The 16,344-nt window shown below is 37.9% G+C and overlaps 1 protein-coding gene across 3 annotated transcripts in view; it reads right to left on the bottom strand.

Annotated features, from left to right (window-relative positions):
- LOC140702313 (uncharacterized) overlaps positions 1-16,344 on the bottom strand; it is a 470,248-nt gene that overhangs the window by 201,220 nt on the left and 252,684 nt on the right. For all 3 annotated transcript variants that reach the window (XR_013538729.1, XR_013538731.1, XR_013538730.1), the window contains one exon: positions 6,222-6,387. The gene's annotated coding sequence lies outside the window, so the exon portion shown is untranslated. The remainder of the gene's footprint in view (positions 1-6,221; positions 6,388-16,344) is intronic.

The following is a 16,344-nucleotide window of genomic DNA, read 5'->3' as shown; positions in this document are numbered from 1 at the left end:
TATCACCACAAGGACACATGCAGTTTTGTAATGGGGCTCCTTTAATAAAACCCTCAAGTAGTGCTGAAGGTATGATGTTAAGTCTTGCATGTGAAAAGGCCCATCTGTATTTGGGAGTTGTTAGCATAAAGAAACATTGTGTGGTTATTTTTGGATGGCTTATCACAGAGTATTTGTGCCAGGCACACAATTTAGTAGTAACAAATTATTTTGGTGTTCAATATCATATAAACACTGTTCTCGTAGGTTTCTTGCTCTGCTATACCCAATAGTTAATAGGAAATCAGGTGACAGCACTATAGTATGTATTTTGGACTTTACATCTTTCATTCATTTACTCTCATGAGGATTCTCCACAACAAAGGAGAGCAGACTGGAAGGAATAATGTTCAGTCTTAACCAAAAGTTAAATACCCTGAGCCAGGCCTGTGTGGAAAGGCTGCTTTCCAACCTCAAAGAGGCATTTGGTGCTCAGTTGGGTATAGCAAATATTTGTCTAAGAAACTCGGACTGAATGATTTCTATTGATTTAATGCTTGTATTAGCCCAAATTGGGCTCCCACACAGCATCTGCGCTAATGGCTTGGCTCTGTAGACTTCCAACACTACAGGTTTAAAATGTGACCATTATTATGGAAAAACTGTCTCAGAATTTTTATGGTGTGTGAAGCTTTTTCCACAACATATTTTTGTTGGGCTGTCCATGCTCCTGATGTCTGAAAAACCACACTTAGATATTTAAAGGCTCTGACCTGTTCAATTGGTTATCCATCCAAGGACCATTTGCAGAGTCTAAAGCGTCTGGCAAATACCATTACTTTGGTCTTACTATAATTCATCTCTAAGTGTTCCTTCTGGCAATAGTTTGAGAATGTCCTTAGTTGTCTTCTCAGACCAAATTTAGATTAGGATAGCAACACTGCATTGTCTGTGTATAGTAAGACCGAGATAGATTTTGTTGCTAATTTTGGGGCATGGAATGCTGGAGATGACAAATGTTCAACAATATCATTCACATATAAGTTGAATAAAATTGGAGCCAAGGCACAGCCTTGCTTGACTCCTTTTGTACGTGGTATAGGATTTGTAAGATGCCCACTGTTGGAACAGCATACCTTTAGCCAGGTATTATTACAGAGACATTTAACTAGAAAGGAAAGTAATTTATCTATAGTTGTGGAAGATAGTTTTTCCCACAGACATGCACAAGGTATAGAGTCAAATGCAGCCTTAAGGTCAATAAATGCTGCATATAGCATGCCTTTTTCTGCTTAACATATTTGTCGGACTGGTCACTAAACAAAAAGAAGCTAATTTTTTATTGAGAAGCTTTGAAACAACTTGGAGAATAATCTCACATTCTTATTACTTAAGGCAGCTCTGTTTCTAACAATGTAACATTAGCTTTAATCCTCTGAATGCCATTTAAGGATTGGAGTGAATGAGCACCTGATCACGCTCTAGACGTCAAGGCATCTAGACTTTGCTTGGAGATATTTCTGATCCAAATGACTCATGGCAGAGTGTGAAACTTTTGGCTAAAACCTCTAGCTATGCAGTGGATAAAAGCTCAAGGATTTACAAAGCAGAATTAGTTTCACGGCTTCTCTCAATATATCACCTCTAATTGTGTATTTCTCCTCACCTAGCACTTACTGTCTCAATAACTTACTCAGAGAGACTGGTAACGGAAAGAATAAAAACTTTCCATCTAATCAGAATTTTGAATAGATAAAAACAGCATATGGTAGTAAAATAATGACTGGTTACATGAATGGAGATTAATTGACTAATTAGCTCCATACTGAATCACTACATGGCTGATTTAATACTGACTACATAACTCTTAACTTTTTGACTACATAGCTGAAAATGATTGCATGAAAAAAGAGTGGGAAAAGAGACTTCAGTAAAGAGCTGTGTCTCAAAATCTGAGACACAGAAGGAACAACGGATTGTTTCAGGATTGACTGTCAGTCACCTCAGTCCAGAAAGGTCCCTCCCAGCCAAAACCACTTAAAGGCAGCATATGAAGGTTGCCTTAATTCCAACAATGACCGGGAATAGTACTTTGAAAGCATTCTATACAGCAGAGCCACTAAAAATCGAGCTTTGATTACAAGGGCTTTGTTTTACAAAATCCTAGCTAACATATAAATCAGTGTCTGTGCTTTGAGCCCCACAGAGCTGTAAAGTAGCTTTCACTTCCATTAGTCCAGAAAGAGAGTGAAGAAAAGCTGAGGTTCATTAGAGAAACTTGAAAGTGAAAGATGCTCAACTGGAAAAGAAACATTAGGAGCCTCCACATTGAGTTAAAGGGAAATAAGATTATTGAGATTATATAACCTATAAAGGGCTGCCCAGAGTCTGCCATTTGACCAAACTCCCGGAGGCAGTGGAAGACAGGAGTGCCTAGTGTGCTCTGGTCCATGGGGTCAGGAACAGTCGACACAACTTAATCACTAAACAACAACAAGAGTCTGCCAACAGATGAGGAATACAAGAATTCAGAGCACAATTATACTTCTAAGCTAGTTACCAGAATCCCTAGTGAAAAATAAGGATTGACATTGGGGAATAGATGCCACTTAATATATTAATATCCTTAATGTATCTCCCCCCACCTATTGAAATTTTATGTAGTAGTGCAATTACTCTCAGAAGGCACTGATGAAATATTTTGTCAATTTAAGCCAAAAAGCCAAATGTACTGCATACTAAAGAGAACAGGCAAAACTGTTTATTGGTTTACATTTGGCTTAAATTGACTCTTCCTGAATTGAATTCTAATCTCAACTCTGTTAGAGGCAAGCCATGTTAACTGGGCAGCCTTCCCTCCCCCAGCTAAAGAGAAACTCTTTGAGAAAGGCAGAAAGGGAAAAGGAGCAGAACCCCCCCCACACACACACACACACATTGCCTGTGACTGTCCTCTGTTTTAAGAGATGGGCTATAATTCCAAACTGCTAACTGAAAAAGAGCTTGAAAGCAACATGTAGGCTGCAGCTGTTTCAATCTAAGAAGCTTGCCTGGCCTCTATACCATCAGCCATGTGAATCTGGGACATTAAAACAGCACATAAGTTAGGAAGTGCCCAAAAGAACTTGATGCACAGCCTTGAAGATGATGATTTATCATCAAAAGCTTGCTATTTGTTTTCTGTATTGATTTTTTCATTCTTAATAGTTGATTAAAGGTATCCCCCACTCCTACATTTGTATTGTTTCCACTGCCATACGGCCATATCCTGATTTTCCAAAACAACATCAGTTCCTTCAGCTGCTTTATTTTGTGATTGGCTCGTTCTATCATTGCATGTCTATTCTCTTTACTTTCTTTTCCTTTATTTATGAATGACACTGTTTTGTGTACCATTTCAAAAAAGTTGTGCTCTCTTTCACGTTTCTTCAAATAAGTGTTTCTACACTAGAAAAAATAAAGGTCACCATTCTATTGCATAAATATGAAGCAGAAGAGCAATTGGGCAAATATCCTCTCTCTCTCTTTGGCAGGTTCCCCAGCTTGTGCCTGCTTGTGCACTGATGGCAAGATCAGTTGCACAACTGGTCACATGACAGGAAGTCTGAGAGAGTGAGACATTTCTGTGATTATTTTTCGACAGTGCATGTAGGCAATATAACTCTTGACTTTTTTTTTTTAAAGCAGCCATTCTAGAATGAGGAGACTCTCATGAGAAAGTGCATATGTAAATGAAATAAATAGCGATGCAAATCTCTCTCTATGACTATTTTAATCTAATTCACAGACACCAAAGTTACTGACATGGGACAACAGCCTCATGTGGAAGGATTTGAGGCTTACTCAAGGCTAGCTCCGCCTATCTTCCAGTCTAGAACAAAACTCCCAAACATTACTATGGCCAGAAGAGGAAGTGTGGATGGAGTTAAGCCTAACCAAGCCTCAGAGCCTTCTATTTGAGGCTTTTCTTGCAGGTGAGGCATATATTTGGGTATCAGAACTCCCAGAACGGAGACTCATGAAAACCTCATCCCCCTTGATAATCATCAAATTGACATTTGACTTAGCATCTGTTTCTACAAGGATGGTCTCATTCTACTGATTAAAAAGCAGTAGAAGAGTATACAATTCTTGTCATGGTTCTGTTTGTACCCCTGACATTTATCATTTGGTCTTCAAATTTACTTCAGCTTTTTGTTGCCAGTTGCCGATTCTGGGAAAAATTGGCCATTAGAACTATTAATAGGAATCATATAATACAGTGATAGCTCTCTATGTACATTTGTGACTGCATCATGTGTATATTACAACAGACAATATCTCAGATCATATGACTGCTTATGCCTACAAATATCACAACATTAACTCACTGCAAGTTAGATAACCAAACTGTCAAATCTGCAAAACAAAAATGGTAAATGCACATTTTCCCCTAGGCAAATTCAACACTTTAAAGTATTTCTTCTCTAAGCTGGCTGGTACTGTGTATTCTACCCCAGGCAATAATGCTAGTCATAGAAACCCCATCAGTGCTGTCAAATACTATATTCGTAGACGCCATGTTTTTGTGCAAAAAAAACCCCAAACTGTTATTCAGGTGAGAAGGAATTGTCTTAAGTAACTTTCATAACAGCATGCTTCCATATCCTCTGTTCATCTGGAATCAGGATATAGATTTTAGTTCACTCAGAAATTCAGTCTTTGATGATATATCACACTTCTATATCACATTTAAACATCTCTAGTTTAAAAGAAGCCCATTCCAAATCAAATTTGGAGTTTGGGGAGTGTCACTCATCAGTTTTCTTTATGCTAACTCATTCAACATTTTATCAGGCAGATATTCAGTCCAACAAATACCATTAAACTGTCACCGGTACAAACTATTCAATTCCCAGCTTTCCGTAACATTAGTCAAACAGGCTATGGGTAAATGTTTTGTTGTGCTTAGACTGAATGTTATTATGTTGTCTACTTTTAACTACCCTGGAGAAAGGGTGTCAATAAAGAATTATGTCCCAGTTGAGCAGAGCTATTTGGTACTGTAATTGCAAATTCATGATCATAAAATAGGGTTTCCATGACAGTGTCACCTAAAATGAATTTAGGGGTATATGCCCTTGTCTGGAGACCAACCAAACAGTGCTGCATGTTGCTAATAATCAGATAAATCAAGGATGATGGACAAATAGAACTGTTCGGTACTCACTGAGTCAGCTACTATGCTCAGATATTATGTTTATTGATTTTCAGGAAGAAGAAAATACCAAGTTCACCATTAAGGAGTTGTCCTGATTTTCAAACTGTCAACAATGCATTCCATGTTACTAAAAATGGAAAGGTTTCTATCATTTTTGTACATTAGCAAATAGAGTTTTTTGTTGATCGAAACATCTGCCTTTGATTGCAACCAATGCTGGCAAAACACCTTCTGACCTCAGTACTTCCAGTTTGCTTTACCAAAACATCAACATTATCTCAGGATGATGATGAATGAATAGCACATCTACCATTGGTGTTTAATGTGCTAAAAGACTGAGCTTTGTCAAAACAACTTATTAGCCTCTTAGGAACCAATATTCTGGATGACTGTTCAAACCTCTCTACTGAATTGGAAGACATGAAGAACTTAAGTTTAGAGGTGAGCACTGCAGCTGAGACTCTTGGTCCCCTCATTGAACAGGGAAAATGATAACATCCCCAATGTCTAAGAAAATACATTCATTCCAAGACCTACCAGCCAACAGGATCAGTACTAGTTCTGACAAAGAAAACACCTCAGTACTTTAACCAACATTTCTAAGGATGCCCCAGAATTCTACAGAAGCAAATGCTACGTACAAAGGAAGTTGTGATTAATCTCAAAAAGAACTCTCCAGAAAGTTGTAACCTACAAAACTATAAGGTATCTCAGTAGAATCAAACAATACTGAAAGTGTTTTAATTCAGTCTCACTACTTTGAAGAACTCAATCTCTACTACTTATGTATCTATCAGAAAAAAGATACATAAACTTTGAACGTAACATTAGATCTAGTGTTTATCAATATGAAACTGTTGCTCAGCAAATAGCTGTTAACTCAAATGGTGCAGTGCATTTGGATCCTTCAGTTGATCAAATCACTGAAGATACTCTGGTGGATCATTGTGGATCTTTCTGACAATAGAGAGCACTGAAATGTTTCTCTTGAAATTGTTCTGGTTGGTCCAACAAAAGATTAGACAATTCATTAAGAATGTACCTTGAATCCTTTGATGTTCTATTTCTTCAGGAAACATGAGGTGCTGAAGGTGTCCTTCTAAGGGCAGTGTCCTAACTAGCCAGGCAGGTTTTAGGCTGGCAGAACCAGGTTGAGGCTATGTTGTATCCAAACTCTGCCCAGCTCAAGAGGGGAGGGACTTCAGGCCCTAAGGAGAAAATAGCACAGGGAAAACAAATTAAAAACCATAAGCCAGGCACAATCACCATGGATACTGTGCTGACAACCTCCCAGTCAGGAGCAGGCAGCCAGCACAGCCCTTTTTTTCCTATTTAAATACTTTATTTTTTAAGTACTAGGAATAGGGTAGGGAATACAAAAGGTAAAAGGAAGTGTAAGGGATGGGGAAAGGGTTTTAAGGATATTTATTTATTTTATTTATTTCATTTATACCCCGCCTATCTGGTCGATTGTGACCACTCTAGGCGGCTTACAACACACACTATAAAAACAATTAGGCATATAACATAACACATAACATAACATAACATAATTTGCATAAATGAAAAGAAATAATTTTCCCCCCAAAGATGGCAAGAAACAGGGTATATTGTAACGGAATAAGAAAGAAAGAATAATTAGGAGTTAACTGGAAGGGGGGAAGGCCTGCCTAAACACCCAGCGAGGGAGACACACACACACACACACAGAGAGAGAGAGAGAGAGTTTGGTTATCCTCTAAATATCAGCCTGTTATTATTGTCATTTGCATAGTAACCAGCTATTCTTTATCTGGCAAAATTCCCAACCGTTGATATTTAAAATTTTCGGAAGTCATTTCCATCTTTCCAATACATATGGTTTGTATAAATAATTTTTTTGATTCCCCTATTTTATCAACAAACCAAACCCATCATCATACACCTCCCCTAAGTATGTCCTCCCCTCCTTGCCCAGATATTATAGCAATATTATCAAAATCCACACAGTCCAACCAAGAGAAAGTCCAGACTAAACAGCAAACACATGGAGCCAGTCTCTCCAAAAGATACTGTCATAGTCCTTCAGTAATTCCAGTCCTGATTTTCTTAGGTCCTCAGTCTATTTATTCTGTTAAGTTCCTCTCGCTGATGAGCTGATGATTCACTGTCCGTTGCTCCCAAAGATTTATTCTTCCTTCTAAAACCAAACACATTTCTATTATCAAAGTCCCATTCGACTCTAGTCCTGGCTTCTCCAGCTCTTCCATCTATGTCGTCACACTGATGATTCATCGGCTGTTTTTTATTCCCAAAAGCTTATTCCTCCTGCTCCAAAGACATGATATTTATTTTTTATGTCTCACTCAAACTAGGGAGAAAAATCCAGACTAGACAGCATTCATAAGATTTCAGTCCCTTGAAGCCTGTTGAGTAGTATTTCCTCTGGGATTTTTTCCAGAAACACAAAATTTTTCCATCTCACTGTCTATCTCACTGACCTTGAGCCTGCCTGCTAATTATAAACTTGCTGTTTAAGAGTCAGTTCGCTTTGAAGAAGCAGGCTGGCAGGCACGGCTCGCCACTTCCTCTCTCTTCCTTTGGTCAAATATTTTCACTTTTATTTCTTTTACATCTTAATGAGGTTATTCATAAATCAAAGACTTACTTTGTTATTGTGTATTTTTGGCTGTATTTTTGTTCTCCTATCCTCAGGAATTTGGGGGTGGAGTTTCTCACAGCTTTCTGCCATAAAATGGCCTCCCCTCTCCTATCTGTGCTCGGGTGAATTTTCAGAGGGAAGAAAGTCCCTCTGAAGTTGCTGCCAAATCTTCTACCATCTGGGCTCACCACCTCTCTTGGCCTCCCCTTTGGTCCCCCCTTTCTAGAGGGACCCCAGACCACACTGTTCCAACTTTTCCCTGGAGCTGTTCCTGGGAGCTGCTGGCTTCACTGCAATCAAGCTCCGCCTCCCAGCACAGCCCTAAACTCCACCCAGCAGAGCAGCTAGCCAATGAGAGTCTGCATCCAATAAAGCAGGCAAACACATCTGCACAATTGAGAGGCCAGTTAAAGGTACAGTGTATTATTTTCTCCCAAATGCAAGTCCTTTCTGCAGCTGTCATGAAACCCACTACAACACCAGTTTGTCCTCAGTACCTAGAAGGCTAATTCCCTGTTCGTGCACTTGGTGCAGTCAGAGTGCTCTCAAAACATCTGTCTGTCTGTATCTGTCTCATATTTAAACGCACACACACCGCAGTCTGAGAGGCAGCCAAAAAAGAATTTTGTTTATTGATCAGCAGACAGAAATGTACATGAAACCCCAGAAAAGAAAAATCAGGGTGCCAAATACAGCACCCCACTGAAAACCTACCCATCCCCAGACTTTTAAAAGAATATGTACATCGCCAATGCTACCTGCCCAAAAGGAAAAGGGAAAGGAGCTGCCATGTGAAGGCTAGATGAAAAATGCAGATCACATGGTGAGCAACTGGTGGAGGTGGGGAGCAAGTGTGGAAAACCTTCATGCAATTGTCCTACATGGCAGGAGGAGGACTCAGTTGGCTAAGAAGGGAAGTTGCATATACACCCCATTATTCTTCTTAAACCATGGAAGGAAGGGAGGGAGGACACCATGCCAACCAGGATCCACCCATCCAGCAGCAGTAGCACCTCTTGGAGGTGAAGCAAGTGAACAATCTGGGGAGATCCCCAAAGCTTCATTCTGATGGCTGCCAGCTGGGTGACCTTGAAGGGGCCTTGTATACAAAAGCACTACCTGAAACATGCAAGAAGAACACACCTTTAATACAATTGAAAAAGGATCAGATCACACAGAATACAGTTTGGAAAGATGAAACACAGCCAGCTATACATATATGTGTACATGTTTTTCGTTCCCTCAAAGAGTTTCTGTAAAGGAGTAAGAATGGCTGGGTTTCGACTCTCTTCCCTCAGGCAACTACCAGGACCAAGCTTATGCGAATTGAACTCAGCAACCCGGACAATCACTGCACAATACTTTTTTTCCTATACAAGCATTATTTCCTTTTCATCTTGGAAGTCTCCTTTTCACCCAACCTTGTAACCTCTTTGCAAGATAATAACTTGCTTTCCTGTCAGAACAATACAACAATGTAACCATGTATTTCCATAATTGCTTTCTATACACCCGGTTGTAAAATTCTATCCCTTCTCTGATTTCCAGTTCGATAAAAGTTTGGATTCCTTTGTAACCCTATCCCTTCTGTCACTGCCTTTTTATTTAGCTAAATAAAACAGCAACCATTTGAACTCTCTCTCATGTCAAGGTTACTGGCGTTCAAACTTTGACTAGCTATTCCAGAGACTAGCTCCTGGTTTCAACAACCTCTTCACCTTTCTCTGCACCCTATGAAGCTGTAGAGCCAGGAGCCACTACAAATGCTGTGCCCACTGAGCACAGCACATCATGAAGGAGCTAGGCCATCTCTGCATGCCCTGATGCCATCTCAGCCCTCAAATCCACATGCAGGAGCAAATCCACATGTTCATACAGTTTCTTAAAGCCCCCCCCCAACCTGCCATGTGCAGTATCTGCTCCATTAGTGCCTGCAAACTCCTGCTGAGAGTGGTGGCAGCCTCTGGGAAAGAAACCATTGCATTCTGCAACATCCAGGCCTTTTCCAGTCACCCATGTTCCACCTGAGCCCAAGTAGTACAAATACAAAGGAAAGCAATTAGCACACACCAGGAAAATACAGATGTATTTCCTGGCTTGTTTTCTCAGTTTTGAATATGTTTTGTTCCATCTATTATGTGTGGCAGTCTGTGAGCAAGGATAGAATCCAAGCTCAGTGACCTTTTGGGCAATTTCATCAAAACACCTTTTCTTTCTTTTGTTTGCCACTGGCCCAGCCCTTGCCTTAAGGACTATTTCATTGTTCTCTGTGACTAGTTTATACAAGTTTGCCTTCTCCTGTGTCCACCAGTTGGGCTTCCTCTTCTTGGAGGCTTTCACCTGTTCAGCTATTGCCATCTCACATTCTTTTTTAAACTATAACATAAACATAAAATACATAAACCAAAATACAAATTGTCTGTGAGCAAAGCCAGTCTCCTAAGAAACTGCTCAGCCACGGGACAGAGAGGATTCGGAATGATTAGCTCCTTTACCAGGCAAAACAGGGTCCACTAATTTTACCTTAGGGCAACTAAATCATTCTTGCACCAAGTCTGACCCTATTTCATTGAGAACCAAGGCACACACATGAGTTCTAGGGATTCTAATTCTCCTAGCACTCAGGAATATGTTGGACCCAAATGGCAGCGTTAAGTATACGTGACCTTATAAAGTACATCAATTTAAGTAAGCCAATTAATTATTGTAGCTTATGTTCTATCCAAGAAGCCAACTTCCAGACATTAAGCATATTTTGTTTTATTAGAAAAATAAAGTTCTGAAAGGAATAAAGTTTAGGCAAAGCAAGGCATATTTACATATTTCCAACCCCATTCAATTGACAAGAGGCTGGACTCCTCTATAAGAAACGAAAATAACAAACTTCTAAATAATAGAATAAGGGAAACGTGAACCTTCCCTCCATCTTAAGCAAATATCTACATTTTAAAGCAAAACTACAAATCCCATTGTCCATGATGAAAACAACAACATACCAAACTTCTGGAAAATCCAAAAACCCAACAGTTCAATAGGAAAAGTCCTGTTACAATGTCCATTTCAAAGTAAGGACTCTCCTGTGTCCTTTCCATTGTCGTCCATCTTACTCTCCCTCGTGCTGATTCTCTTCCCCCTCCTTCTACTCCTGAGAACCACTGGAATGTTATGTCTTTCGCTGGCCGACGAGGCTTCAGTTACCCAGGTAACGTGATAAGAGGTCAGCCTGACCATCTCAGTAAAGCAGAGTTGTAAAGAGGAACTGTCTTTGGAATTTTCCACTCTCCAGCATACACAGAAAACAAAATGGATTCTTTTAGGCTAACTTTGTAACTTCATGTCCCATCAGTAAATCACTTACTAACTTTCATAACCCAAGTTTATCACATGTCACCCCTAGGATTAACAAAATCTAGAATGATTAAAGTTCTTATTTTGATAACTACTTAAATTATTGGTTATGAAAGGTAACTGCTAATGATTAATACGAATACATGTAAAATTGCACTTGTCTAGCAAAGCATCAAGGTAAGAAATATACTAATATCAGTGTATTCATTTGCTGATATGGTTAAGCACATACTCTGTTGAAAATACAGAAAAGAAACAAGTTGGTTAGTAACAAAACATTAATTCAGAGTAACAATGTAATGTCAGAACGCATTTTCTTAATGATCAGTTATCTGAATCTTTACAGTACATTTGAGAAAGACCATCTGCCACAACATTTAGTCTTCCAGGAATATGCTGCACTTCAAAATCAAAGTCTTGCAAAGCTAGACTCCATCTCAGCAATTTTTGGTTGTGAGATTTCATCTTCTGCAACCAAACCAAGGCTCTGTGATCTGTTTGGAGAGTAAATTTATGCCCCCATAAGTAAGGTCTTAAAAGATTTAGCATCCAGATAACAGAAAGTGCCTCCTTTTCCGGTACTGCGTAATGTCTTTCATGTTCTAAGAGTTTTCTGGAGAAGTATGAGATAGGATAAAGGTTCCCATCTTCCCCTTGCTGTAGCAACACAGCACCAAGGCCCAATTCTGAGGCATCAGTCTGTAAAATGAATGGTTTGTAAAAATCAGGTGATTTCAGAATAGGTGCATCCATAGCTTTGGCCTTTAAGGCATCAAAAGCACTTTGACATTCTGGTGTCCACTTCACCTTGACAGGCTGTCTTTTCTTAGTTAGGTCAGTCAACGGTGTAGCCAAATGACTAAAATCAGGAATGAATTTTCTGTAGTAGCCAATCAAACCTAAGAACGAACGTACCTGTTTCTTAGTTTTTGGAATAGGCCAATCACTAATAACTTGTACTTTAGCTTGCAGAGGTTGCATTTCTCCTTGTCCAATCAAATGACCTAAGTACATGACCTTTCCTTGCATCCACTGACATTTGCTTGCTTTAACTGTCAGGCCTGCTTGATGAATTCTGGACAAAACAGTTTCAATGTGAGACATGTGAGAATCAAAATCAGAACTGAAAATTGCAACATCATCAAGATAAGCACTGGCAAAAGGTAAACCATGTAAAAGTTTGTCTATCATTCTCTGGAATGAAGCACCTGCATTCTTTAAACCAAATGGTAAACATCTGAAACGAAAAGTTCCCACATGAGTGATAAAAGCAGTCTTCTCTCGAGATTCTTTGGCTAAATCGAGTTGCCAATAAGCATTTTTAGATCGATTATGCTGATAAACTTGGCCTGTGAAAGGCGCTCAATTAAGTCATCCATTCTGGGTAATGGGTATGGATCTGAAACTGTAACACTGTTTAACTTTCTGTAATCAACACAAAATCTCACTTCATCAAGAATTTCGCCTAGAGCGTTCTTTTTAGGGACCAGGACCACGGGCGAAGCCCACGGGGAAAATGATTCTTCAATCACCCCCAAAGATAACATCTTTTGTATCTCTTCTTCAATCTGGATAGCATGATTACCAATTGCTCGGTATGGGCTCGACCGTAATGGTGGGTTAGCCTCTGTATTGATCTTGTGACTGATCAAATTAGTGTAACCAGGTTGGTCTGAGAAAACCTCTTGGTATTTCTCTAGAATTTGGAAAAGCTTTTCTTTCTGATCTGTGGTACCTGTTAAGACAATGTTATCAGACCAAGTACCTGCATTCTCCAATTCAGTTAACATATCAACAGGTTCATTTTCAGGTTGAAAACATGCAACATGACATTGAAAAAACCATTGCAGATCTTTCTCTACACAATTTCAAACTATTAACATGATACATTACAGGTTTCTTAGTAGAATTCAGGATTTTATTTGTTACATTTCTTTACCCATTCATTAGTCCATCTTTCTAATTGCATGCAATTCAACCATTAAATATTCTTATTCTGAATGATTTATTTCATTTGATCTTTCAATCTCATTTTATACAACCAGTCTTTTAATCCAATCGCTTTTTTTCTTTAAATAATTCCACATATAATTTCAAATTGACAGGAAAATTCTCTATTTTAGTCAATAATCCTAGTGGAGAGTTAAATGGACATAAATTCTTTCTATATTTATACAATGTGTTTAACATTGTCTTTAAAAATGGATCATTAATTTCACTTATTTTAATATTTCTTGACCATACCAAATAGGCATTTATCAATATTTTCCTGTAATTCTGATGATTCCATTTTCCACCAAATTAACCTTTCTGGGTTATATATAATTTCTCCAATAAACCTTAACTGATTGGTCAAATAATAATTCTTTATATTTGGTAAACCTATACCACCTTTTTTGTTGTTTTATACCAATACTTTTTATTTATTCTGGCTCTCTTCCCTTCATTACAATAGTTGTTAATCATTCCTTGCCAAAATTTAAAATCATACTCTGCTAACTGTATTGGTAGCATTCTAAAAAAAAATATATATATATATATTTTTGGTAAAAATTTGGAAGCCCAATCCTTCCAAACCAAGAAAGTTTTGAATTATTTTATTCCTGTAATTCCTTTTAAATTTCTTCTTTAAATTTATTATAATTATCTTTCTTTATTTTTTGAATGTCTTTTACTAAGTTTATACCTAAATATTTAACTGATTTACATATCTTAAAGTAATATTTATCAGCAAACCTTTCCTGTTCTAATTTATTATGATTAAATAACATTATTTCTGATTGTTACCAATTTATGCATAATCCAGTTATTTTTCCAAAAGAGTTTTAATTCTATCTATACTTCCCAACAGATTTTTCATTGTCAATAGGGAGTCATCAGCAAACAAATTAGACTTTATTTTATTATTTTCACCCATACCTTCATTTAGATCGTCATTCCTTATTACATTTGCTAACATTTCAATAATCAAACAAAACAGAACTGGAGTAAGAGGGAAACCTTGTCTAGTGCCTCGGTGTCATGAGTGCAGCCAAAGATCCAGAACCTGAAGGGTTAACTGTAGCTGAGGAGAATGCTGAGCAATTAGAAATACAAACAGCTGAATCGCCTCCAGATTCTCCTCCCCCAGTAGACAGGCTGAGGGCCAGGCTTCGGGGAAGACTTATGACGAAAAGGTCAGAGGATCGCTTGAAGGCTGCCCGCAGAAACATCCAATCAACTAGCCCACTGGTTCTTAACCTTGGGTTACTCAGGGGTTTTGGACTGCAACTCCCAGAAGCCTTCACCACTAGCTGTGATGGCTGGGGTTTATGGGAGCTGCAGTTCAAAAGCATCTGAGTAACAAAGGTAAAGAACCACTGAACTAGCCCTGAGTTCTGACAGGATGAAAAGGCTTCCAGCAGTTCAAGGACTGTTTTTACTATATAAACAGCTCTCAGTTGAAAGTCCATGGAAGTAACAAGTCAAACCTCTGACTTGAATACATGCTTTTGACAACCTTGAACCTTGTTCTCTGGACCTTGGCTTTGGACTCTGACCCTGGACTATGTTGTGTGAGTTGGTTTTGGTATTTGGATATCGGCTCTGCATACTCTGAATTTCTGATATAGGACTGGCTTATTGGACTCTGCTGTTGTAACCCCCCGGGAACGTGACACTCGGTCTAGAGCTATCTGTTCTGTCATCATTAACTATTACTGCAGAAGTATTCTCCACATATAAATGATCTATTATCCCCTAAATTTATTTCCAAAACCCCAACTCTTTAAAAGAATCTTTAATGTTAGCTATTCTACACAATTGAATGCCTTGAATTTATCTTTCTCTATATTGTATATAATATTCAAACCCCTCCTAGTTAAATTTTCCATTTGTCTTTATGGCGATCCCCCTTTGTGCCCCTTATTTCTTTGGGTTCCACAAAGGTAAACTTGCCCTTTTCCACTGCCACCAGGTATTATCTTAATACCAATTCAAGTCCCCCACACAGGAGCTGCTCATATAACTTGGGAATCAGGGGTTTTGATCAAATTTTTTTTATTAATGAACAAATAAAAAGGAAAATCAATATATAACTGTTTCAGGCGTGTGTATATATTAGATCATGTATTCAATCACTAGTATTTCTCATGTTATGTTTATGTGTTCATTCTTGCTTGTTCAATATGATGTAAATGGTTCAATTTTCTTTCCTAACCCCTCTAATCTATTCCTAAACCCTAACACTCTCTCAATTGCTTCTGGTCCCTGACTCTCTCTATCCCTATCTGATTCTAACTGTCTCTTCCAATTGTCTAACTGTCCTGTTAGTTCCGCCCCTCCTGCTCTATCCTCTGATTGACTGGCAGGAATGATGTCATCTTTTGGATTCTGCTACAGTCTTCCCTTTAAAAAACCCAGTCTGATCCTCTTTAATATATTTTGTAATAAACCTGTTCATTCTATTCGCCAGTATTGCAGTGAATATCTTTGCATCTTGGTTTAATAATGAAATAGGTCTATACGAACTTGGGTCTGTTTAATCTTTATTGAGTTTTGGGATAAGAGTTGTTAATGAATGTTTCCAAGAGTCTGGTATTTTCTCTCCTTCCAATATATCATTATAAAGTACTTCTAACTTGGGGATCAGTATTGACTTAAAAGCTTTATAACATTCTGATCCCATTACATCAAACCCTGGAGTTTTACCATTTTTTGGTTTATTAATAATCTCTATAATCTCTTCATCCTTTATCTCTTTTTCTAATTCTCTTTTATCATTCTCTAATAGTTTACTCTTAAAATTTTCTTTAATATAATTTATTTATTTATTTATTTATTTATTTATTTATTTATTTATTTATTTATTTATTTATTTATTTATTTATTTATTTATTTATTTATTTATTTATTATCTTATATGCCGTCCACTCTAACTAAGGGTCTCTGGGCAGCTTACAACAATTAAATATAATTAAATACAATAAAAGATATTTTAGTCTGAGCTATTCTAGCTAAAAGCTTTGAATTTTTATTACTATATTCAAAAAATTCCTCTTTGCATATATCAAATCCCTCTGGACCTTTTCTAACTATGCTTTCTAATTCCTTCCTTTTAGCTTGAATCTCTAATAATTTTTATTATCTCTATCTATAAAGTATTTACTTTCTAAATATTTTAATGAGTCTTCTATTT

This window comes from Pogona vitticeps, chromosome 11 (genome assembly GCF_051106095.1).
Source record: "Pogona vitticeps strain Pit_001003342236 chromosome 11, PviZW2.1, whole genome shotgun sequence".
In the NCBI taxonomy this organism is placed as follows: domain Eukaryota; kingdom Metazoa; phylum Chordata; class Lepidosauria; order Squamata; family Agamidae; genus Pogona; species Pogona vitticeps.
Note: the sequence above shows the minus strand (reverse complement) of the source record. Positions and strands in the feature narration are given on the sequence as shown.